This window comes from Garra rufa, chromosome 1, assembly GCF_049309525.1.
Source record: "Garra rufa chromosome 1, GarRuf1.0, whole genome shotgun sequence".
NCBI classification, from domain to species: Eukaryota; Metazoa; Chordata; class Actinopteri; order Cypriniformes; family Cyprinidae; genus Garra; species Garra rufa.
The window spans coordinates 103,287,207-103,306,321 of NC_133361.1; the positions used below are offsets into that span (position 1 = coordinate 103,287,207).

The 19,115-nt window shown below is 40.2% G+C and overlaps 8 non-coding genes across 8 annotated transcripts; all 8 read right to left on the reverse strand.

Moving 5' to 3' along the window:
- Positions 1-8,155: 8,155 nt before the first annotated feature.
- Positions 8,156-8,274, reverse strand: LOC141310845 (5S ribosomal RNA). Its single transcript, XR_012348328.1, has one exon. It is a non-coding gene; the product is annotated as a 5S ribosomal RNA (ribosomal RNA).
- Positions 8,275-8,358: 84 nt separating this feature from the next.
- On the reverse strand, positions 8,359-8,477 carry LOC141295887 (5S ribosomal RNA). The gene has a single exon (XR_012341155.1). It is a non-coding gene; the product is annotated as a 5S ribosomal RNA (ribosomal RNA).
- A 749-nt stretch (positions 8,478-9,226) lies between these two features.
- LOC141345974 (5S ribosomal RNA) lies at positions 9,227-9,345 on the reverse strand. Its single transcript, XR_012357118.1, has one exon. It is a non-coding gene; the product is annotated as a 5S ribosomal RNA (ribosomal RNA).
- Positions 9,346-9,429: 84 nt separating this feature from the next.
- Positions 9,430-9,548, reverse strand: LOC141295901 (5S ribosomal RNA). Its single transcript, XR_012341157.1, has one exon. It is a non-coding gene; the product is annotated as a 5S ribosomal RNA (ribosomal RNA).
- Positions 9,549-10,354: 806 nt separating this feature from the next.
- On the reverse strand, positions 10,355-10,473 carry LOC141319223 (5S ribosomal RNA). The gene has a single exon (XR_012353492.1). It is a non-coding gene; the product is annotated as a 5S ribosomal RNA (ribosomal RNA).
- Positions 10,474-17,917: 7,444 nt separating this feature from the next.
- Positions 17,918-18,036, reverse strand: LOC141294054 (5S ribosomal RNA). The gene has a single exon (XR_012340866.1). It is a non-coding gene; the product is annotated as a 5S ribosomal RNA (ribosomal RNA).
- An 84-nt stretch (positions 18,037-18,120) lies between these two features.
- Positions 18,121-18,239, reverse strand: LOC141319118 (5S ribosomal RNA). Its single transcript, XR_012353393.1, has one exon. It is a non-coding gene; the product is annotated as a 5S ribosomal RNA (ribosomal RNA).
- A 319-nt stretch (positions 18,240-18,558) lies between these two features.
- Positions 18,559-18,677, reverse strand: LOC141294060 (5S ribosomal RNA). Its single transcript, XR_012340867.1, has one exon. It is a non-coding gene; the product is annotated as a 5S ribosomal RNA (ribosomal RNA).
- Between the last annotated feature and the right edge of the window lie 438 nt (positions 18,678-19,115).

The following is a 19,115-nucleotide window of genomic DNA, read 5'->3' on the forward strand; positions in this document are numbered from 1 at the left end:
ATGGTCCTATTCTTCCTCTCAACGAAAGCCGAGCTTTGAGGATGGAAGGGTATATGTAGTCGCCAATCAATTTGTAATTCTTTCGCCAATTGCTGCGTTACTTTTGATGTGAAAGGTGTGCCCTTATTGGAATCTATTGATACCGGGATACCATATCTGGGTATGATTTCTTTGGTTAAAAACTGCAAGACCACATGGGCGTTTTCTTTGGCACATGGAAAGGCCTCTACCCACTTAGAAAATTTGTCCACAAGCACCAAGAGGTATTTAAAAGGTCCCCTCTTGGGCATGTGTGTGAAATCAACCTGCCATTCAGTAAATGATTGGTTAGGCCTCGGCAGGTGTTGGTGTTTTGCTGGAGGTTTGCTTATATTATTTTTTAGCGCAAATTAAACATCTGTCAAGAATGTCATTAACAGTCTGAGGTAATTGGTCGACGCAAAATAAACCACGCATTGTATCTAGTACCCCTATTCGGCCGCGATGAGTGATACCATGAAATTCGAGGACGAGAAACGGTAAAACAGACGTAGGTAAACACAGTCGACCCTCTTTGTCACGCCAGAGATCATCAGGTCCCTGAGACGCAGAAAAAACTGACCAGAATTGACGGTCAGATTCACTTGCTGCTTTCTGAACAGCGACAAGGTCAACATCTGGAATTAGTGACGACGTCATTTTTGAGGTTGACACTAGAGCTACATTAACATGGGGGCTTGGAGGCCCCTCTTGGGCCGCCCTTTTTGCATTTAGGTCAGCCAGTGAATTACCCTTAGCCTCATCTGTGTATAAATTCGAGTGACCCTTTGTTTTTACTATGGCTATTCTCCTTGGGAGACATGAGGCTTCAATCAATGACTCAACTAAATTTTGATGCAAAATTGGCTTGCCATCCGCCCCAACAAATCCCCTGGCTCGCCATATTTGAGCAAAGTCATGTACTACCCCGAAAGCATATCGTGAGTCAGTATAAATAGTCACATCTTTGTCGGCAAACATCTGACAGGCTCTTGTTAGAGCATACAGTTCTGCAGCTTGTGCTGAGCGAAAAGAAAGGCTGTGTGCTTCCAACACAACGTCAGGTAGTTGACATACAGCATAGCCACATAGGAAGACGCCATCTTGTGGTTTTGAGCACGAGCCATCCACAAAAACCATGTTACCCCCATCCAAGGGTGTCTCTTCCAAGTCATAACGGAGAGCACATGTATGTGCGATCTCTGCTAGACGGTCATGGGTTTCCATGGTGGCACAATCTATAGTTGGGGCTGTTGCTAGAAGGTGATGCAATGTCATAGCAACATTACTCATGCCTAATGAGCTCTTAATACTGAGGTTAGTTGTAGCAGTTAGCACATGTTCATACCCCGTCCTACGCTGTACCGACATATGTTGTGTGTTCAAATTCTGTATGGTGTGCTTTACCTGATGACAAGTGTGTAATGTTAAGGGGTGTGACAACACAATCTTTTCAGCATCTTGCACCATCAGTGCGCATGCTGCTACTGCCTGTAGGCAACGTGGTAGACCCCTGATGATATTGTCCAAGGTTTTTGAAAGGAAAGCCACAGGTCTCATTCCCCCTCCATGTTCCTGTGCTAATACTGCACATGCAGTATCAGGGCCATTGTAGGCAAACAAGTGGAAAGGTAACTTGTAATTGGGCAGGCCTAATGAGGGGCTGGAACATAGGGCCCCTTTTAGCTGCTTAAATGCCTGTTTAGCCTCATCTGTCCAGATGATAGGCGACGATGCAGGGGTTTTATTGTCATAACAGGATCTCAATACTTTATCAAAATGAGAACAGTCTGGGATCCACTGTCTGCAGTAATTAACTAGTCCCAGAAAAGCCAACATTTGCTGCTTAGTGCGTGGTTGGGGGTGATTCCTTACTGCTTGAAGTCTGTCAGCAGTGAGGGTGCGCTGACCTTTGGTTAGGCAATGGCCTAAATAGGTCACGGATGGTTGACAGAATTGTAACTTACTCTTGGAGACCTTAAAGCCGTGCTCACTGAGATGCTGTAACAGTGCTAGCGTACTTTCTTTGCAGACTTCCACCGTCCCAGCTGTTATCATAAGGTCATCAGCGTACTGATGCAGTGCTGCCCCTTCAGGCAGACTCAAAGTGGACAAGCAGTCTTTCACCACCATGCTAAAGTAGGCGGGACTATCAACATACCCTTGTGGGAGGCGTGTCAAGTGTATTGTTGACCCCTGTAGGTGAATGCAAATAAGGGCTGTGTATCTGGTTCCACAGGAATGCTGAAAAAAGCAGAACAGAGATCAACCACTGAGAAATATCCATGTTCACAATCAATAGCCATGAGAATAGATGTTACATCAGGTACCAAAGGGGCCATTGGTACCACCAATTCATTAATTCTCCTTAAATCTTGAGTGAATCTCCAAGTGCCATTTGGCTTGGGGACAGGATTCACTGGTGTGTTATAGGGGCTAGTGATGCGTTTTATTACCCCTTGCTTCACTGGCGATGACACTATAACATCAATACCCCTAGCCTTATCCTCTGATAGTGGATATTGCTTAATGTATATAGGGTCATTATGCTTAACTGTAGCGCAGTATGGGGAACAGGAGACACTACCTACATCATCCTTGTGGGCTGGTAATTCAGAAAAGTCAGGTTGGGTTGAGGTTATTTTACAAGTGGACAACAGTGACACCTGCAGGCCATTCAGGGCACCTATTTCATTACACACTTCGTCCGAGGTGTGTACTACAAGTTTACCATTTTTAAACCTCATCTCAACCCCCAGGGCAGCCATCAAATCCCTTCCCATCAAGTTATAAGAGCACGAAGCCATATATACAAATCTGTGATTTAGTCTGTGAGAGCCTACCTTCAATTCTAATGGCGGCGTCAGCGGTGTCAAGAAAGGAGACCCATCAATCCCTACAGAATCAACACTCTGGTTAGAGAGTGGCCCCTCGTAGCCCCCACCCACCGATGACATAGTAGCCCCTGAATCAATGAGAAAAGGGTAATCCTGCCCTAACATGTTAATCATTAGAGTAGCAGGCTCCTCCCCATTGGGGGAGTCTATGGTTATAGACAAAAGGGCGGCGTTGGGGGCGTGATTCTGTGGGCAACCCTATTGAGTGTAATAGGGATTTGTATGTGGAGGGGGAGGTGGAGGGGGAGGCGGTGGTAGAGGGGGGAAAGAGTGATTTCCCTGATGCTGCGGCTGCTGTGGCTGCTGCTGTGGGTGGTATTTACCATTTCTCTCATCAGCTTGTCTCTTTTTGCAGGCCACTGCCCAGTGTCCCTTCCTCCCACAATAATTGCATCTACCCCCTTCTTAAGTTGGTCATGCACATTACCTGCTCCACCGCCTGCATAATGCAGGAAGGCAGGGTTCGCTGTTTTAGGAAGATCAAATAACCCGTCACCAGCCATTGTTCTAATCTTTTTTCCCACATCCTCCACAGTCAATCGTGATCGGTCGGTTAACTGCAATTTCAGCAAAGGCTGCACTTCGAGTGCACAATTGTTGAGGAATGTGGAAACAAAGAGGCAATCTGGCACATGGTCATCTAATTCAAACCCACCTAAGTGAATCCAAGCGTCTTTAAATCTTTTAAAGTTACATGTGAAAGGTCCCTATTGGCACGTCTTTCACCTATCAGAAATTTAGTAAGCTGCTTCTGAAGAGTAGATATAGCGTTAGGGTTGTCTCGCCAATAAAAATAACTTTCCCCATCTTTTTTATAAGATGCGGGTTTTGTTCTACCCTCCCATTCATCATCGTCCTCCCCCTACGGAGAAAAGAGGGGATTTGCCTGGAGCTCATCATTCGCTGCAGCTAAGCAGGTAACTATATCGAGTAAACGCGTCTCGTCGTATTTATTACCCATTTTGGACATGATTATGAATTTATAATCGGCGCCGGTAAAATGACTGTGTCGCGACAATTTTATAAACATGTCCACGAAGTGTAAAGGTTTGTCCACTTCAGGCAACATGCTCAAAATGTCTTTCAAAGTTGAGACGGACGGCGGAGTTACCTCTACGTGACCCTTTCGTTTTGATATCCACAAGTGAGCTTCATTTATTTTCTTGACGGCCGCTAGTGGGGGCGCGCAAGGCTCTGCGGAAGTAAGCGCGGGCGCGCTGCGCACGGGTATGTTATGTGCGGGCGCCGGATAGTGTGGCGGCGTGCACGGCGGGAGTGAAGAAGTAGACGGTGCTTCTGGATAGAGTTTAGCTGCTTTCTCTAATTTGGTTTTCTGTAACTTCGACTCAGCCTCAGCTAATAATTTTTTTCTCATTCTTTCCTATCGGCTTTTTCGGTACCACATTCCTGACAGATTTTGGCAGTGAAATATCCTGTTTATTATTCCATACAGTTTGCATTTTTAACCAAACATCATACCCGTCTTTCATATATTTTTGGTCCCATTCAGGGTCATCTTCGCCTTTATATGTCAATCGAAAAACTTGTGCCATATGATTTGGGTCAAAAGAACCCATTCGCGGATATGTAGGATACATCCCATTGGCTTCGGTCCAACCCGCTAAATTATTCACCCATAAATTTGTATAAAAACCCCAACTACATCTATTCATCCAATCATTTGGTGTTTCGCCAGGATTTGGTTTAGGATAGGAGGCTCCCATGATAGATATATAGATAATATATACAGATAATATATACAGATATTCACCTCACCACTGGACAGACCGAAACTCGTGACCCACACTTTTGCTTTTAATTTATTTGAGCGCGCTCTCTCAGTTTTGCTGAGAATATTGCGGCGGCCTTCAGATAGACAAACAATACTTCATCGTATCTGGTCCTCACAATGTATTTGCGGCAGCCTTCAGATAGACAAACTATACTTCATCGTATCTGGTCTGCGCAATATCTAGATAGACAAACTACTTCATCGTATCTACTTAGACAGACAAACTACTTCATCGTGTCCATTCATTCATGCGCAATATCTAGATAGACAAACTACTTCATCGTATCTATTTAGACAGACAAACTACTTCATCGTGTCCATTCATAACGAACAATAATGTAACTAATCAGGTAGACAAACTATACTTCATCTTACCTGATCAGAGACATCACGTCGCGGTCACCAAATTGTTAGAACCTCGTTTCTGGGTCACTGCAGTTTCTCAGGCCTTTCTCAGATCTGTCGAGTGGATCAGCAACAAGCGCTTGGGATAGACAACAACACACCAAATCTAATACAAGTTGGTTTATTGTTATCTACTAAAGAAGATGGGGCAGTCCCGTCTTTTATACAGCACCCTTACAAGCCTTCATGTAGGCGGGGGTTCACATATCATTTAAGAGAATACTTCTACATATGGGAAGGAAAATTACAGATGATCCAGGGTAACTATAAGGAAGAGAGGAAGATAGTGCAGCCGCACTGAACTTGTTTCCTGCCGAGAGATAACCCTGAAACAGACAGACAAAACATTCCCAGACAGAACCTAATATCACACTCTTAAATGAAGCAAAATGTGAAAGACAAGAAAACTACAAAATATTAACTCAAGGAAACTTCACTGCAAAACACATTAATTCTTATATTTTAAAAGGTTTAAAAGGACCTGTATTGTTTATTTTTATATGTAAGTTAATATCACAAATGATATTATTTATATATATATATATATAGCTTCAGCTGTGCTCTTAACCGCATTTCCTGTTTACAGAGGTGTCTACGTCATTACATGTCATTAGCCAACTGAACCATTTATTAAAGGTCCCATATTGTCAAAATCGAAATTTCCTGGCTTTTTTCATGATAACTGAGGTCTAGGGGCTATGTAGCTACCATATAAGTTTCAAACAGTCAATCCACAGTAAACTTCACACAGCCTGCTTAAAGTAGCTGTTCATCTTCACGAGCCGCTGTGACTTCCATACAGATGTGACGTCCGATCTGTAGTGGACCGCGCATTCCAGGGCCCAGTTTATGGCAAGGGCCCCTCCCTGGCCACAATAGTGGACAAAGGTTTGCTACATTTTGATTGGATCTTGGTGGACTAACATAAGCAAACTGTCCAACGCCATCAGATAAGGATGCCAGGACAACTGCCAGACACCTCTTTGAGGGCAAGAAGAGACCTTTGGGACAAAAACCTGGGAAGGACAGAACTTCCTATTGGTAAAGACGCAGTTTCTGCCCTTCACCCACCTTGAAACTGCTTCCTAAGGTTTGGTCCTGTGACAGCCATAAAAATTCCTTAGGATCTCCAGACGCAGCAGCAATGGGTGAAACAAAGAGAGATCACAAAGATCCATCAAATCCATCCATAACTATGTTTTCAAACCTTGAACTGATGCGAACCATAACACACACATCTTATACTCATTCAGAGAAATAAGTATTCTCACTGACAGCGATGTGTAGTGCAACATCTTACACAAACTCAGCTGTTAATGGACAAATGAATGCATGCATGGCAGTTCAATCTTTTCCCATCATGTTTGGACTTGATGTGTTCATTACATGACCAAATGTTTTCTGATTGTGTTTTGGAAAGTGAGAAATGCACCAGTAAAACATTGTTGACACTTTTCTAACTTTGTGTTTTGACTATGCAAATAACTTCCACAAGAGGAAAGAAGGGTGGGCTACCCCATGTCCCCCCGCTCTGATGGAATCAGCCAATCACAGCATGGAAATAGAGAACCACCAAATTGCAATCTCCTCCTCATCGAAAAGTTATAAAGGTACCTCTCCAAAAGACACTCCTTGTTCTGAGTCTGAGGCCCGGCAGGGTGAGACACTAACAGAGCACTAACAACGTACGGAGTCTGAGTCCCATCGGGGAAAGACATAACAGTTACAACTTCGTTCTGAGTCTGAGTCCCGTAGGGGAAGGGACACTAACAGAGCACCAAAGTTCTGAGTCTCCGGCATGTCCACGGGACGGTAACAGATCAAACTTCTTTCTGAGTCTGCGGCCCGTTACTGGGAAGGCAGCAACAGATACCTCCAATCTGAGTCTCCAGCTCCACAAGAGAGAGACACTAACAGACACAACCCTGCCAGAGAGACAGAAACAGATGCTCCACACTCCAAGTCTCCAGCTGTGAGGCAGCAGCAGATACGACCACGTTCTGTCTGTGAAGAAAGAGATATTTTCCACGTTCAGATTCTTCGTCCAGTGAGGCAACCACAGATGCAGCACGTCCTTAGTCTCCATCCGAGAGAGACAAAGCGGATTTACCAAGTTCTGAGTCTCTAGCCGAAAGAGGCAGAAGACCAACAGACATTTGCAACAAGGTTGAGCTCCAGAAAGCAAACCTTCACTTCAGGTACCTTTGCTTGCGTGTTCCAAACTAAGGGCCTTCAGCACCTACACCAGGGCCACATCTGCATGTTCCAGATCTTAGGACCCTTTGGTGCTCCAGGAGAACAGCATCCTACAGCGCTTCATGCTCAAGGCTGTCGAAACGGATTCCTGCTCCTTTTCCAAATGACTGCTCCCAGCACAACCAGTGGAAGAATTCACCGCTACCGGACTGCTCAATCAACCACAGAGAACGTAAATATCACTTCCAATCCTCTTCCAGAGACCTTGGCATTGTTGTGTACTATCAGTATATGATTTTTCTCATTTACATTAGATATTGTATAGCTGATTGCAGATGATAACAAATAATAGCTCATTTATTTGTTTGATGCAAAATAAGGTTCTTTACCTTATTTGTTTCAGACTAGCAACAGTTTATCTTTCCATAAGATAACATAGCTATGACATAGTAACACCCAACTGAATCACATTTTATGCATCTTATGCACTTTATTCCTTTTGCATTTATTGTATTCATTTAATAGTTGATTACTCTTGTCTATCATTTGTTAATAAATTTATTTTATTACACTTGTGTCTTCCTTGTGTTGATAATACAGTGAGAGGTTCTATAAGCTAGATGTCCCACCAATCTTTCTTATGTGATGTACTCATAACCGCACATTAAGTGACATGTGATCCAAGAATCATAACGTCATCGGTGATACGAGTACCCATCACTACACTATTTCGCCTTCCTAGTGGGCGTGAGCAGAACTCACTACATAACTGGCATCTCTAGGTGGGCCAAGTTAAAATGAGATGAGTCTCCAGTAAAATTCACTACAATAGTGAAGAAAAGGCAAAAGCTTACAGCACCTGGTATTCCCAGGCGGTCTCCCATCCAAGTACTAACCAGGCCCGACGCTGCTTAGCTTCCGAGATCAGACGAGATCGGGCGCTCTCAGGGCGGTATGGCCGTAAGCGAGGGCTGCTCCAAAAAGTGGGCTATTTAAAGATCAGCCTCCGTAAAAGCCAGCATATTATATAAATAGTGAAGAAAAGGCAAAAGCTTACAGCACCTGGTATTCCCAGGCGGTCTCCCATCCAAGTACTAACCAGGCCCGACGCTGCTTAGCTTCCGAGATCAGACGAGATCGGGCGCTCTCAGCGCGGTATGGCCGTAAGTTAGGGCTGCTCCAAAAAGGGGGTTATTTAAAGATCAGCCTCCGTAAAAGCCAGCATATTATATAAATAGTGAAGAAAAGGCAAAAGCTTACAACACCTGGTATTCCCAGGCAGTCTCCCATCCAAGTGTAACAATCTGCCTTATCAGCTGAGTTACAAGACTAAAATGGGGTCAGATTTAACTGTGAGAGATGACTAGTGGTTAAAAGAATGAGACATAAAAGAAAATTGGTTTAAATAGATTTGGTGTATTTACAAGGTTCACATAAGACTTTAAAACAACACGATAAAACTAGGTCAACTCTGTTAAAAGAATACAGTTCATTTGTCCATACCCTAAAAACAGTCCAAGAATCCCAGTGTGTTGATAAGTCCAATGTGAGTGTCCACCAGTGTATATGCAATCCACAGAAAGTGTAATCCAAAGTTTGCAGGTGGTGAATGGAAAGTTGAGCTCTAAAATTAGCAACTCCTCAATCCAACAGTTTGGTGACTGTCCTTTGTTTGTCATGCTGCTCTCTTATACAGCTGTACTTCCTGCTTCCTGTCATGTGTCTAGTCACATGACAGGCCAACCATCCATTTATTAAAGACACATACACTTAAAATGTTAAGAGTAATAAAATGGCCTAAAAAACATGTAAAACACTTAAAACTCTATAATACATTTAAATGATTGTAATAAATAGAGCGGTAAAACACGTCTTTCTAAAAGCCAGCATATTATATAAATAGTGAAGAAAAGGAAAAAGCTTACAGCACCTGGTATTCCGAGGCGGTCTCCCATCCAAGTACTAACCAGGCCCGACACTGCTTAGCTTCCGAGAACAGACGACATCGGGCGCTCTCAGCGCGGTATGGCCATAAGCGAGGGCTGCTCCAAAAAGTGGGCTATTTAAAGATCAGCCTCCGTAAAAGCCAGCATATTATATAAATAGTGAAGAAAAGGCAAAAGCTTACAGCACCTGGTATTCCCAGGCGGTCTCCCATCCAAGTACTAACCAGGCCCGACGCTGCTTAGCTTCCGAGATCAGACGAGATCGGGCGCTCTCAGCGCGGTATGGCCGTAAGTTAGGGCTGCTCCAAAAAGGGGGTTATTTAAAGATCAGCCTCCGTAAAAGCCAGCATATTATATAAATAGTGAAGAAAAGGCAAAAGCTTACAACACCTGGTATTCCCAGGCAGTCTCCCATCCAAGTGTAACAATCTGCCTTATCAGCTGAGTTACAAGACTAAAATGGGGTCAGATTTAACTGTGAGAGATGACTAGTGGTTAAAAGAATGAGACATAAAAGAAAATTGGTTTGAATAGATTTGGTGTATTTACAAGGTTCACATAAGACTTTAAAACAACACGATAAAACTAGGTCAACTCTGTTAAAAGAATACAGTTCATTTGTCCATACCCTAAAAACAGGTAAACTCTGTTAAAAGAATACAGTTCATTTGTCCATACCCTAAAAACAGTCCAAGAATCCCAGTGTGTTGATAAGTCCAATGTGAGTGTCCACCAGTTTATATGCAATCCACAGAAAGTGTAATCCAAAGTTTGCAGGTGGTGAATGGAAAGGTGAGCTCTAAAATTAGCAACTCCTCAATCCAACAGTTTGGTGACTGTCCTTTGTTTGTCATGCTGCTCTCTTATACAGTTGTACTTCCTGCTTCCTGCTTCCTGTCATGTGTCTAGTCACATGACAGGCCAACCATCCATTTATTAAAGACACATACACTTAAAATGTTAAGAGTAATAAAATGGCCTAAAAAACATGTAAAACACTTAAAACTCTATAATACATTTAAATGATTGTAATAAATAGAGCGGTAAAACACGTCTTTCTAAAAGCCAGCATATTATGTAAATAGTGAAGAAAAGGCAAAAGCTTACAGCACCTGGTAAGCCCAGGCGGTCTCCCATTCAAGTACTAACCAGGCCCGACGCTGCTTAGCTTCCGAGATCAGACGAGATCGGGCGCTCTCAGCGCGGTATGGCCATAAGCGAGGGCTGCCCCAAAATGTGGGCTATTTAAAGATCAGCCTCCGTAAAGGCCAGCATATTATATAAATAGTGAAGAAAAGGCAAAAGCTTACAGCACCTGGTATTCCCAGGCAGTCTCCCATAAAAGTTTAACAATCGGCCTCATCAGCCGAGTTACAAGACTAAAATGGGGTCAGATTTAACTGTGAGAGATGACTAGTGGTTAAAAGAATGAGACATAAAAGAAAATTGGTTTAAATAGATTTGGTGTATTTACAAGGTTCACATAAAAGACTTTAAAACAACACGATAAAACTAGGTCAACTCTGTTAAAAGAATACAGTTCATTTGTCCATACCCTAAAAACAGGTAAACTCTGTTAAAAGAATACAGTTCATTTGTCCATACCCTAAAAACAGTCCAAGAATCCCAGTGTGTTGATAAGTCCAATGTGAGTGTCCACCAGTATATATGCAATCCACAGAAAGTGTAATCCAAAGTTTGCAGGTGGTGAATGGAAAGTTGAGCTCTAAAATTAGCAACTCCTCAATCCAACAGTTTGGTGACTGTCCTTTGTTTGTCATGCTGCTCTCTTATACAGTTGTACTTCCTGCTTCCTGTCATGTGTCTAGTCACATGACAGGCCAACCATCCATTTATTAAAGACACATTCACTTAAAATGTTAAGAGTAATAAAATGGCCTAAAAAACATGTAAAACACTTAAAACTCTATAATACATTTAAATGATTGTAATAAATAGAGCGGTAAAACACGTCTTTCTAAAAGCCAGCATATTATATAAATAGTGAAGAAAAGGCAAAAGCTTACAGCACCTGGTATTCCCAGGCGGTCTCCCATCCAAGTACTAACCAGGCCCGACGCTGCTTAGCTTCCGAGATCAGACGAGATCGGGCGCTCTTTTTTTTTTTTTATTAAAGAAATTTCATAATACAAATTTTCCAATGTGTGCTTCACATTAGAAGTCTCACGACATAAAATAAATAAACATGAAAAAATACATCACATTATCATCAACAAAGCAAAAGGAACACATTAAACATAAGATGAATTTTCAACCAATAGAAACATCAACAATACAATATAGTTGTCCACACAAAGACGAAAGAAAAGAAAAAAAAAATTAAAAATAAGATAAAATATAATCTACTCATCTCGTATTTTTTGTTTAAAATCATGCCTTTTATACTTAAGATTTAGAAAGCTCTTTCTCTTCCTGGCAATTTGCACATGAAATTCTCTAAAACATTACAAACTGTTGGTGTAAAAACATCATAAAAAGCTTTCAGCATATTTTCACTTTTAAAATACACATATAATTGTTCTACATATACTTCTATTTTCCTTTTAAAAACAGTCCAAACCTCTAACACCATTTTTTCTTTTTTGGCCACAATTCTTCTTTCCCAAATTGCGCTTTTCATTAACATTATACACAGATTTATAAACTTTTTGTGTTGACCCTTCTTTTCCCAACCAAACATCACTACTCTTTTCCATTCCATTACACTTTCATCCCAACCTTCGCTCACATCTTTAATTAAACATTTACATTTCCTTAGAAAATCCTCCAATTCTTTACAATATAAAAACAAATGTAAAATCCCCTCTTCTTTTTCATGACACACTTTACACATTGGATTTTGTTCCATTCCCACCTTGTTTAAAACAGACTCAGTAAAAACCGCTTTATGCCTTATAAAATATTCCAAACATCCTAACTTTGTTTCAACACACCTCCCACTCATGTTTCTCCATATACATTCTTCTTTTAGATCCTTGAATTTTTCCACCCAGTACTTATTTACAATCGGCTCTTTAAAAACACCATCTCTAAAAACACAATAAAACATTTTTACAGTACATTCTTTAAAATCATACATTTTTCCCCCCAGTTTCACAAAAATATTTCCCTCTGTTTGCTCTCCTTCCATACTCTCTATTCTTTTAATCCACTCTTTGGGTATTGCATTTTTAATAATTTCATATTTATTTGTTATTTCTTGTTTACTGTATTCTTCTTTTGCTTCCTCCATCGCATCCACAATATATTGTATCGGTAAAAAACCCTCTTTAAATTCATACAAAACATCTCTCACTCTTGTTATCCCCACATCCATCCATTTTTTTAAAAATATTGCTTTCTCTTGTTTTAAAATGTTGTTATTTAAGAACAGAGGTTGATTTAAAATGTTTTCTCTTCCATGCGGATTGTACTCGATTTTCGTTAAAAAATTCCCCCAGGCACTAAAAATTTCTCTATAAAATTCGGGTAATCCTTCCGTCATCCAAATTTTTGTTTTCATCCATAATATTCCGTCCCCCATGTTAAAATCCCCACATTTGTTTAAAAAGTATTTCATTGTTTTTTTCCACTCAGTTTTGTTATCTTGTTGCAGGTATTTCTTAACAATTTTTACTCTCAACGCATTTTTTCGCTGTTCCACATCCATTAAACCTAAGCCCCCCTTCTCTATCGCCCCTAAAATCGTATTATGTGCAATCCTTGCTGGTTTCCCCTCCCATAAAAAGTCAAGAAAACATTTCTTCAACCTCCGTTCTGTCCATAAAGGTATTTCAGAAACATATAAAACATACCAAAGTTTAGAAACCATTAAAACATTCAATATTAAAACCTTCCCCTTCAAGTTTAAAGTTCTCAATTTCCAAAAATTTAATCTTCTCTCTATATCTGTTACTAGTTGCTCCCACATTTCATCTCTTACTTTCCTCTCATTCTTTCCCATTACAACTCCTAAAATCCTCATTTCTTCCACTTCCTTAAAATTAAAACAATCCATTAAAACCATAGCTTTACCAAATCTCATATATATCGTTTTCTCCTCATTTACTTAACTTCCAGACCCACTACAATATTCTTTTACCAACTTCATAACTTCTTTAACACTCTCTTTTCCCTTTACAATTATTGTTGTGTCATCAGCATATTGAAAAACTTTCCCCTCAGCCTTATTTCCCTCAATTTCTATCCCTATTATTCTTTCATTCTGTTTTATAGCCAGTCCCAAGGGTTCAGAAACAAGTGAGTACAATAATGCTGAGAGTGGACAACCCTGTCTTATTGACCTTGTTATTTTAAAACACTCTGTTAAAAACCCATTACATTTTATCTTTGTTAGTGCACCCTTATATAAAATCTCAATCCATTTAATAAAATTTTCCCCGAACCCAAAACTCCTTAAAACCTCAAATAAATACCCGTGCTCAACCCTATCAAAAGCTTTTTCAAAATCCAAACTAATTATATATCCTTCTTCATTTTTTTCTTTCATGTACCATATCGTGTCCCTTATACTCATTGTTATGTCGGCTATATCTCTTCCTTTGACTCCATATGCTTGGTTTGTTTTAATTATACTTGGCATTACTTCCTTTAATCTGTTTGCTAAAACCTTCGCTAAAATCTTAAGATCTGTATTCAACATCGTGATTGGTCTGTAGTTTTTTAGATCTACTTTTTCTCCTTTCCTTTTATATATCAATTTCATTAACCCCATCCTTGTTCTTTCATTAATCTCTTCCTTTTCAAAAATTTCTTTAAAAACCTCATTTAAAATCTTTGTTAAAACTTCTTTAAAACAAACATAAAATTCAGTTCCCAAACCATCTATTCCTGGACTTTTCTTTTTATTCAGTTGATTTATTGCTCTTTCAATCTCGTCTTCCCTGATTTCTTGGTCACATTCTTTTTTATGTTCCTCACTTACTTTTGCTTTTATCTGATTCAACAGTTCCTTTTTTTCCTCCTCTTCCACCCCCCTTGCACTAAACAGATCCTCATAAAAATTCTTTATTTCTTTTAAAATCTTTTCATTCCCTTCTACAATTTCCCCATTTTCCCCTCTTATTTCTTTTATCGTTTCAGCTTTCCCTCTCTTTTTTTCCAGATCAAAAAAGAACTTTGTACATTTTTCTCCCTCCACCACATATTTTGCTTTGCTTCTTAACCTCGCCCCCTCATATTCCTTTTCTTCTATTTCTTTCAGTTTCCCCTCCATTTCCTTTATCTTTTGTATGTCTTGAAATTCTTTATTCAGTTCCATTTCCAAACTTTCCTTTATTCCTCTTTCTTTGGATCTTTTGCATTTCTGAATAACACTACAATACCTGATTGAGAATTTTTTGATTAAAAACTTTACACTCTCCCACCATATTCTCTTATCCTCTTCATACATTCCATTTTCCTTTTCTTTTTCTATAATTTCTTTCACTTTTAAAACATAATCTTCATTCTTTAAAATCTGTGTATTTAAAATCCATACTCCCGGACCTCTTTGCATTTGACTCCAGTCCAACTTAAAAGATAAAATCTTATGATCGCTAAAACTTGTTTCTTTGTACTTAATATTTTCTATAAAATTCTCCACATTTCTTGTACATAAAACATAGTCAATTCTAGTTTGGCATACAAACTGCCCTACTATTTGTCTTCTCGAAAATTCTTTTTTCTTTTCATTTCTTTCTCTCCACACATCTATCATATTATTTTCATCCATTAATGCTTTTAATTCTTTTCTTCCTGTATCTGTTTTAAAAACCATTCCTTCAGCCATATCCTGTTTACTAAAAACTGTGTTAAAATCCCCCATCATAATTATTTCTTTATACTTCTTTACAATGTTTCTTAAAACATTAAAAAACTCTTTCTTTTCCTTATCTTCCACTGGTGCATGTACATTTACTAAAATCAAATCTCTTCCTTCATATTTTGTCTCAACTACCAAACATTTCCCCATCTTGTCCTTATACACACTTTTACTCACTTTAAAAACATCGTCCTTCATTAAAAAAGCCACACCTCTCCCAGCCCGCCCATCTCCATTATTATATAAAATACCTCCATCCCATCTCTTTTTATAATCATTCATCACATTTTCTCTCCAGTTTGTTTCTTGTAATGCAACAATGTCTTCCCTTTTACATTTTTCTTTTACTTTTTCAAACTTCCTCATGTCCATCAGACCCCTTGCATTAAAAGCAACACAACTTAAAACCATTAAAAGTAAATAAAAAAAATACATAAAAATCATTATTCATCATTTTCTCCCTCCAGGACCCTTAGCACATCAAATCTGTTAGTCTCTGTCATAATCTTTTTTCTTGCACTTTCCAAATTTGGTTTTACCTTCAGTGCTCTCCTTCTTATTTGTCCTTTCCCTCCTCTGTCTTTGTCCATTTTGTCCATCTTTATTCCCTCTTCATTGTCCGTTTCTTTAACTTGATCCAACCTTCCTTGTCCATCTCTCTCCACATCACCCAGAAAAGTATTAAAACTGTCCGACATCTCCATCTCTGTCCATTGAGTGTCCTGCTCCACTGTTTGTTCGTTATTATTAATGTTGTCTTCTCTTCTTTCTCCTTCCTCTCTGCAGCTCGGTCCTCCTTCCGTTTCTTTTTGTTGTAGTCCTTCCTCCTCGTTGTTTCCTTCATGCACCTGTCTGCCCACCTGTTCTTCCCTTCCTCCTTCCTCTCCCTCCATCCAACATTCACATTTATTTAAAACTTCCTGACACCCCGGGCACCTGACAGCATTGCAATCTCGTGCAAAATGTCCCCTCTCCTCACATTTGTAGCACACAAAATTTGGGCATTCTATTAGCAGGTGATCCGGGCTCATGCACAGCCTACAGGTCTTCACCTGATGGCTGTGCATCACCCGGAAGTACTGCGGCCCTTCGGCTGTTTCTAGCCGTGTGCTATATGGCAACGATGCCACTTGCTTGGGGAACCTCAAGGAACCTCAAGGAACCTTAAGGAACCTTGTTCCATCTTCAATGTCGGTGCCCGGGTAGCGTCTTCTTTTAATTTTGGTAATGGGATCAACTCCCCATCCCTCCAATTTTCCTAAAATTTCTTTGTCATCCAGGTAGACAGGCAGGTGCATGAAGGAAACAACATAATCCCTGTTTTGTAGATTTTTTACTTCACAGTCCACTCCTTTTATTCTTAGTCCATCAATTAGTTTTTCACACGTTTCTTCTTTTTCCATTGTCAGTTCGTATTCTTTCCCTTGTCTTGGTCTTAGTGCTAAAATTTTGCCATGTCCACATTGTTCCGTTACAGCTTTAATAATGTCCTCCGCTCTCACCCCAATCACATTCTCCACATTCACAATCACTGTAGCTTCCTTTAAATATTGTCGCTCAACAAACTTTTCTCTTACTTCCTGTTTTTTTCCATTTGTAGCTCGTGGTCGTTTATCCAGTCCAATGTCGTTTGCCGTGCGTGTTCCTCCTGCCAGTCCAGTCTCGTTTGCCGTGCATGTTCCTCCAGCCAGTCCAGTGTCCATTGCCGTGCGTGTTCCTCCTGCCAGTCCAGTGTCGTTTGCCATCCGTCTCTCTCCAGCCAGTTCTGTTTCGTAATCCATTAATCCGTCCGTTTTTTTTAAAGAAAAATAAGTTAAGAAAAAAAAGGTTTAACCACCCTCCAGCCAGCAAAAATGCTGCTGTTAGGTGGTTTTATAACTGAAAAAAACACAAAAAAACTAACTAACTTAAAGTAAAACCACTCACAAAACAAACAAAAAAAATCAAACACAAAATGGAGGAGAGCCTTCCTCTCCCAACTGCTGCCAACCACTTCCTGTTGCTCTCTAGCGCTCTCAGGTGGCGGTATGGCCGTAAGCGAGGACTGCTCCAAAAAGTGGGTTATTTATAGATCAGCCTCCGTAAAAGCCAGCATATTATATAAATAGTGAAGAAAAGGCAAAAGCTTACAGCACCTGGTATTCCCAGGCGGTCTCCCATAAAAGTGTAACAATCGGCCTTATCAGCCGAGTTACAAGACTAAAATGGGGTCAGATTTAACTGTGAGAGATGACTAGTGGTTAAAAGAATGAGACATAAAAGAAAATTGGTTTAAATAGATTTGGTGTATTTACAAGGTTCACATAAAAGACTTTAAAACAACACGATAAAACTAAGTAAACTCTGTTAAAAGAATACAGTTCATTTGTCCATACCCTAAAAACAGGTAAACTCTGTTAAAAGAATACAGTTCATTTGTCCATACCCTAAAAACAGTCCAAGAACCCCAGTGTGTTGATAAGTCCAATGTGAGTGTCCACCAGTGTATATACAATCCACAGAAAGTGTAATCCAAAGTTTGCAGGTGGTGAATGGAAAGGTGAGCTCTAAAATTAGCAACTCCTCAATCCAACAGTTTGGTGACTGTCCTTTGTTTGTCATGCTGCTCTCTTATACAGTTGTACTTCCTGCTTCCTGTCATGTGTCTAGTCACATGACAGGCCAACCATCCATTTATTAAAGACACATACACTTAAAATGTTAAGAGTAATAAAATGGCCTAAAAACATGTAAAACACTTAAAACTCTATAATACATTTAATTGATTGTAATAAATAGAGCGGTAAAACACGTCTTTCTAAAAGCCAGCATATTATATAAATAGTGAAGAAAAGGCAAAAGCTTACAGCACCTGGTATTCCCAGGCGGTCTCCCATCCAAGTACTAACCAGGCCCGACGCTGCTTAGCTTCCGAGATCAGACGAGATCGGGCGCTCTCAGCGCGGTATGGCCATAAGCGAGGGCTGCTCCAAAAAGTGGGCTATTTAAAGATCAGCCTCCGTAAAAGCCAGCATATTATATAAATAGTGAAGAAAAGGCAAAAGCTTACAGCACCTGGTATTCCCAGGCGGTCTCCCATCCAAGTACTAACCAGGCCCGACGCTGCTCAGGTTCCGAGATCAGACGAGATCGGGCGCTCTCAGCGCGGTATGGCCATAAGCGAGGGCTGCTCCAAAAAGTGGGCTATTTAAAGATCAGCCTCCGTAATCCAACAGTTTGGTGACTGTCCTTTGTTTGTCATGCTGCTCTCTTATACAGTTGTACTTCCTGCTTCCTGTCATGTGTCTAGTCACATGACAGGCCAACCATCCATTTATTAAAGACACATACACTTAAAATGTTAAGAGTAATAAAATGGCCTAAAAATCATGTAAAACACTTAAAACTCTATAATACATGTAAATGATTGTAATAAATAGAGCGGTAAAACACGTCTTTCTAAAAGCCAGCATATTATATAAATAGTGAAGAAAAGGCAAAAGCTTACAGCACCTGGTATTCCCAGGCGGTCTCCCATCCAAGTACTAACCAGGCCCGACGCTGCTTAGCTTCCGAGATCAGACGAGATCGGGCGCTCTCAGCGCGGTATGGCCATAAGCGAGGGCTGCTCCAAAAAGTGGGCTATTTAAAGATCAGCCTCCGTAAAAGCCAGCATATTATATAAATAGTGAAGAAAAGGCAAAAGCTTACAGCACCTGGTATTCCCAGGCGGTCTCCCATAAAAGTGTAACAATCGGCCTTATCAGCCGAGTTACAAGACTAAAATGGGGTCAGATTTAACTGTGAGAGATGACTAGTGGTTAAAAGAATGAGACATAAAAGAAAATTGGTTTAAATAGATTTGGTGTATTTACAAGGTTCACATAAAAGACTTTAAAACAACACGATAAAACTAGGTAAACTCTGTTAAAAGAATACAGTTCATTTGTCCATACCCTAAAAACAGGTAAACTCTGTTAAAAGAATACAGTTCATTTGTCCATACCCTAAAAACAGTCCAAGAACCCCAGTGTGTTGATAAGTCCAATGTGAGTGTC